The sequence below is a fragment of the Arachis stenosperma genome, chromosome 6, assembly GCF_014773155.1.
Source record: "Arachis stenosperma cultivar V10309 chromosome 6, arast.V10309.gnm1.PFL2, whole genome shotgun sequence".
Classification (NCBI taxonomy): Eukaryota; Viridiplantae; Streptophyta; class Magnoliopsida; order Fabales; family Fabaceae; genus Arachis; species Arachis stenosperma.
The window spans coordinates 94,704,003-94,710,303 of record NC_080382.1 but is presented as its reverse complement, the minus strand read 5'-3'; the positions used below and the strand labels follow the sequence as shown (position 1 = coordinate 94,710,303).

The 6,301-nt window shown below is 37.9% G+C and overlaps 1 non-coding gene across 1 annotated transcript; it reads left to right on the top strand.

Moving 5' to 3' along the window:
* The first annotated feature begins 298 nt into the window (after positions 1 to 298).
* LOC130937284 (small nucleolar RNA R71) lies at positions 299 to 406 on the top strand. The gene has a single exon (XR_009068507.1). It is a non-coding gene; the product is annotated as a small nucleolar RNA R71 (small nucleolar RNA).
* The last annotated feature ends 5,895 nt before the right edge of the window (positions 407 to 6,301 follow it).

The following is a 6,301-nucleotide window of genomic DNA, read 5'->3' as shown; positions in this document are numbered from 1 at the left end:
GCATTCCAGACAGACTTTGAGAAATCAAATTGACTTGTTGAGTCAATATCTTATTCTGAGCCAGTATGGCATTCAGAGCATCAATCTCAAGAACTCCTTTCTTCTGACTAGTCCCATTATTCACAGGATTCCTTTCAGAAGTGTACATGAATTGGTTATTTGCAACCATTTCAATCAGCTCTTGAGCTTCTGCAGGCGTCTTCTTCAGATGAAGAGATCCTCCAGCAGAGCTATCCAAAGACATCTTGGATAGTTCAGAGAGACCATCATAGAAAATACCTATGATGCTCCATTCAGAAAGCATGTCTGAAGGACATTTTCTGATTAATTGCTTGTATCTTTCCCAAGCTTCATAGAGGGATTCTCCATCCTTCTGTCTGAAGGTTTGGACTTCCACTCTAAGCTTACTCCATCTTTGTGGTGGAAAGAACTTTGCCAAGAAGGCATTGACTAGCTTTTCCCAAGAGTCCAGGCTTTCTTTAGGTTGAGAATCCAACCATATTCTAGCTCTGTCTCTTACAGCAAAAGGGAATAGCATCAGTCTGTAGACCTCAGGGTTAACCCCATTAGTCTTGACTGTGTCACAGAATTGCAAGAATTCAGCTAAAAACTGATGAGGATCTTCCATTGGAAGTCCATGGAACTTGCAATTCTGTTGCATTAGAGAAACTAATTGAGGCTTAAGCTCAAAGTTGTTTGCTCCAATGGCAGGGATAGAGATGCTTCTCCCATAAAATTCAGGAGTAGGTGCAGTAAAGTCACCCAGCACCTTCCTTGCATTGTTGGCATTGTTGTTGTTTTCGGCTGCCATGGGTTCTTCTTCCTTGAAGAATTCGGTCAGGTCCTCTAAAGAGAGTTGTGCTTTGGCTTCTCTTAGCTTTCTCTTCAAGGTCCTTTCGGGTTCAGGGTCAGCTTCAACAAGAATGCCTTTGTCTCTGCTCCTGCTCATATGAAAGAGAAGAGAACAAGAAAATATGGAATCCTCTATGTCACAGTATAGAGATTCCTTGAAATGTCAGAGGAAAATAGAAATAGAAAGAAGAAGGAGAAGAAGAATTCGAACTTTAATTAGATAAGGTTCGAATTGTGCATTTAGAAGGAGTGGTACTCCATAAATAGAAGGATGTGAGAAGGAGGGAAGAAGATTTTCGAAAATTCAATTAAAAGATTTTGAAAACATTTTGAAAATTTGATTGATAATTTTCGAAAATTGAAAGTGGAAGAGAAATCAAGTGATTTTTGAAAAAGATTTTGAAATTAGAAGTCAAAAAGATTTGATTGAAAACTATTTTGAAAAAGATGAGGTTAAAAAGATTTGATTGAAAAGTTATGGTTTTAAAAAGATGTGATTGAGAAGATATGATTTGAAAACAATTTTAGAAGATATGATTTGAAAACAATTTGAAAAAGATATGATTTTGAAAATTAATGACTTGCCTAACAAGAAAAGATATGATTCAAACATTAAACCTTTCTCAACAGAAAAGGCATCAAATTTGAGATGTTCAATCAAATCATTAATTGTTAGTAAGTATCTTTGAAAAAGGAAAGAAATTGATTTTGAAAACATTTGATTGAAAAGATATGATTTGAAAAAGATTTGATTTAGAAAAACTTGAAAAAAATTGATTTGAAAACAAAATCTTCCCCCTAGCACCATCCTGGCGTTAAACGCCCAGAATGGTATACATTCTGGCGTTTAACGCCCAAAATGCTACCTCTTTGGGCGTTAAACGCCCAACCAGGTGCCCTGGCTGGCGTTTAAACGCCAGTCTGCCTTCTTCACTGGGCATTTTTGAATGCTCAGCTTTTTCTGTATAATTCCTCTGCAGTGTGTTCTGAATCTTCAATCCCTTGTATCATTGACTTGAAAAGACACAAATTAAAAAATTTTTTGGATTTTTAATAATTAAAATGCAATAAGAATCAAATAACAATGCATGCAAGACACCAAACTTAGCAGTTTGTATACTACTGACACTAATGAACTGAAAATGCATATGAGACACACAAAATACTCAAGTCAATAGAATTCAAAGATCAAAACAAGAAATATATGCATGGATTCGAAAAATGTAACAAAAACATGCATTTGACACCAAACTTAAGATGAGACTCTAGACTCAAACAAGAAATATTTTTGGATTTTATGGTTTTTTTGAATTTTTTTTTTTTTTGTGTTTTTCGAAAATTAAGTGGAAAAAGGTATCAAAATTCTTAATGAGAATTCCAGGAATCAGTGCAATGCTAGTCTAAGACTCCGGTCCAGGAATTAGACATGGCTTCACAGCCAGCCAAGCTTCCAAAGAAAGCTTCGGTCCAAAACACTAGACATGACCAAAGGTCAGCCAAGCCTTAGCAAATCACTGCTCCAAAAGCAAGATTGATACGAAATCAACAAGCTCTTGTGGTGATAAGTTGAAACCTCGGTCCAATCAGATTAGACATGGCTTCTCAGCCAGCCAGATTTCAACAAATCATCAAGAAACTCTAGAATTCATCTTCAAGAATTTCGAAAAAAAGTACCTAATCTAAGCAACAAGATGAACCGTCAGTTGTCCAGCCTGAACAATCCCGGGCAATAACACCAAAAATTTGATGTTGTTGCCGGATCTTGGCACTGATGTTACCAAAGGCTTGCCCAAAACTAGAACAATCCCCGGCAACGGCGCCAAAAACTTGGTGCGCGAAATTGTGAACTATACTTTTTCACAACTCTCATAATCCCTGGTAATGGCTCCAAAAACTTGGTGCGCTCAATACCATGGCATTACACAACTTCGCACAACTAACCAGCAAGTGCACTGGGTCGTCCAAGTAATAAACCTTACGTGAGTAAGGGTCGATCCCACGGAGATTGTTAGTATTGAAGCAAGCTATGGTCATCTTGTAAATCTTAGTCAGGCAGACTCAGATATATATGGTGATGAACGAAAATAGCATAAAAGATAAAGATAGTGATACTTATGTAATTCATTGGTAGGAACTTCAGATAAGCGCATGAAGATGCCTTCCCTTCCGTCTCTCTGCTTTCCTACTGTCTTCATCCAACCCTTCTTACTCCTTTCCATGGCAAGCTCGTATAGGGTCTCACTGTTGTCAGCAGCTACCTCCCATCCGCGCAGTGAAAGCTAATGCACACACTCTGTCACAGTGCTGCCAATCACTGGTTTGGTTCCCTCCCCTACCGGAATAGAATAACTCTTTTGCGTCTGTCACTAACGCCCAGTAGGTTACAGGTTTGAAGCACGTCACAGTCATTCAATCATTGAATCCTACTCAGAATACCACAGACAAGGTTAGACCTTCTGGATTCTCTTGAATGCTGCCATCAGTTCTTGCCTATACCACGAAGACTCTGATCTCACGGAATGGCTGGCTCGTTTGTCAGGCGAGCACTCGTTTGTCAGGCGATCAACCATGCATCGTGCAATCAGAAATCCAAGAGATATTCACTAAGCCTCAGTTGCTTGTAGAACAAGAATGGTTGTCAGTCACCTTGTTCATGGGTGAGAATGGTGATGGGCGTCAATCATCACCTTCATCATGTTGAAGAACAAGTGATATCTTGGTAAAAGAACAAGTGGAATTGAATGGAAGAACAATAGTAATTGCATTAATACTCGAGGTACAGCAGAGCTCCACACCTTAATCTATGGTGTGTAGAAACTCCACCGTTGAAAATACATAAGAACAAGGTCTAGGCATGGCCGAATGGCCAGCCTCCCAAAGAGGGTTTAATCATCAAAACATGATCAAAAGCTCCTAATACAATAGTAAAAGGTCCTACTTATAGAAAACTAGTACATAGATGAGTAAATGACATAAAAATCCACTTCCGGGCCCACTTGGTGTGTGCTTGGGCTGAGCAATGAAGGAATTTCGTGTAGAGACTCTCCTTGGAGTTAAACGCCAGCTTTAGTGCCAGTTTGGGCGTTTAACTCCCAATCAGGTGCCAGTTCCGGCGTTTAACGCTGGAATTTCTTGAGGTGACTTTGAACGCCGGTTTGGGCCATCAAATCTTGGGCAAAGTATGGACTATTATATATTGTTGGAAAGCCCAGGATGTCTACTTTCCAACGCCGTTGAGAGCGCGCCAATTGGGCTTCTGTAGCTCCAAAAAATCCGCTTCGAGTGCAGGGAGGTCAGAATCCAACAGCATCTGCAGTCCTTTTGAGTCTCTGGATCAGATTTTTGCTCAGGTCCCTCAATTTCAGCCAGAAAATACCTGAAATCACAGAAAAACACACAAACTCATAGTAAAGTCCAGAAAAGTGAATTTTCACTAAAAACTAATAAAAATATACTAAAAACTAACTAGATCATACTAAAAACATACTAAAAACAATGCCAAAAAGTATACAAATTATCCGCTCATCAATAGATTTTTGTGTTCTTGACTTGGGTTGATGATTTGGAGACTCTTGAATTGTCAAAGTCTCTTATTGATTGGTAATTGAAGATTTCCAGTTTGCTGAATTTTACTGAATCTAGTCTCTCACTATGGGTTGACTAGGACTTGTGAACTCAAGTTGATTGTATGCACTTGACTTTCCTTCATTGGTTAGAGGTTAACTAAGTGAAGGCAATCTACATCTACCATCACAATTGATGATGATCATGAGGATAGGACTTCTAATTCTTTTTCCTTGCTAAGAGCTTTCTTAGTTATTAGTTTATTTTCTTGTCATTTTACTTTCTTATTTCTTATTACAAAAAAACTCCAAAAATACTTTTTCGACATCCAATAATAAGTACACTTCCCTGCAATTCCTTTGAGAGACGACCCGAGGTTTAAATACTTTAGTTATTTTTATTGGTTTGCATTGTGACAAACAAATTAAACGTTGATTGAAGAATAATTTGTTGGTTTGGAACTATACTTGCAATGTGATTATTTTTGTGAAATTCTTAACCGATATTTATCCTCCGTCAATGACTCCACCTTTACTGGGTCTTTGGTTCCAAGTTATTTGGGTAAGGTATGTGACGAACGGGTTTCTGCCGGTAAAGAAATTCTAAAATATAATCGCATCATAAGTATAGTTTCTAAACCAATAGAGAATCCTTTCGTACAAAAGTTTTGGTTGTCACAAGTAACAAACCCAGTAAAATTTATAAACCGAAGTATTCAAACCTCAGATTGTCTTCTCAAGGAATTGCAGGGAGGTGTATTTTATTATTGGTTATGAAAAATAGTATTTTTGGATTTTTGAAAGGTTTGAACAAGAGAAATAAATTGCAGAAATTAATAAATCAATAGCTAAGAAAACTCTTGGCAAGGTATGAAAATTAGAAGTCCTATCCTAGTTATCCTTATCAATTGTAATGAGAATTGCTCGTTGCTCCCACTTAGTCAACCTCTAACTATGAAGGTAAGTCAAGTGGAAAAATCAATATGAATCCTCAAGTCCTAGTCAATTCCCAAAGAAAGACTAGAGTTAGTGAAATTCAAGTCAATTAGCAACTTCCAATTATCATTCAACAAAAGAGTTTGATAACTCAAGAGTCTCTAATTACTCAACCAAAGCCAAGAATATAGAAAGCTAAATAAAAATCATATATCTAAAATACCTCAAATTACATAAAATAGAAAATCAAATTAAACATAGAAATCCATAAACCAAATTGAAAAGATAAATAACAATAAAAGTAATAGAATAAATAAAGTAGAAAATAAATTAAAGGAACATTGAACCAGAAATGAAGAGAAGTAGCCTAATCATAATAGAAATCTTAAATCCTAATCCTAATCCTAAATCCTAATCCTAATCCTAAATCCTAAGAGAGAGGAGAGAGCCTGTCTCTCTAGAAACTACATCTAAAACCTAAATTCTGAATTATGAATGTTGTCTTCAGTATCTCTTGAGTCTCTGCATGTTCCCTGGCTTTATTTTGTGTTTCTGGGCCAAAAACTGGGTCAAAACGCAGCCCGAAATCGCCCCCATTAATTTCTGTTAATTCTGCAGATCGCGCTTGTCACGCGTACGCGTCGGTCACGCTTACGCATCGTTTGACAATTTTTCTCTCTACGCGTCAGGCACACACTCGCGTTGTTTGCGTGAACTCCAATCCACGCGTACGCGTCAAGTACGCACACGCGTCGCTATGATTTTGTCCAAATCGCGCACGCGTCAGCCGTGCGTGTGCGTCACTGTTCGCTGGTTGTCTCGTTTATTTATTGTGCTCCTTCCCTTTTTGCAAGCTTCTTTTCCATCTTCTAAGCCATTCCTGCCCTATAAAGCCTGAAACACTTAACACATGAATCACGGCATCGAATGGTATAATGGGGGATTAAAAT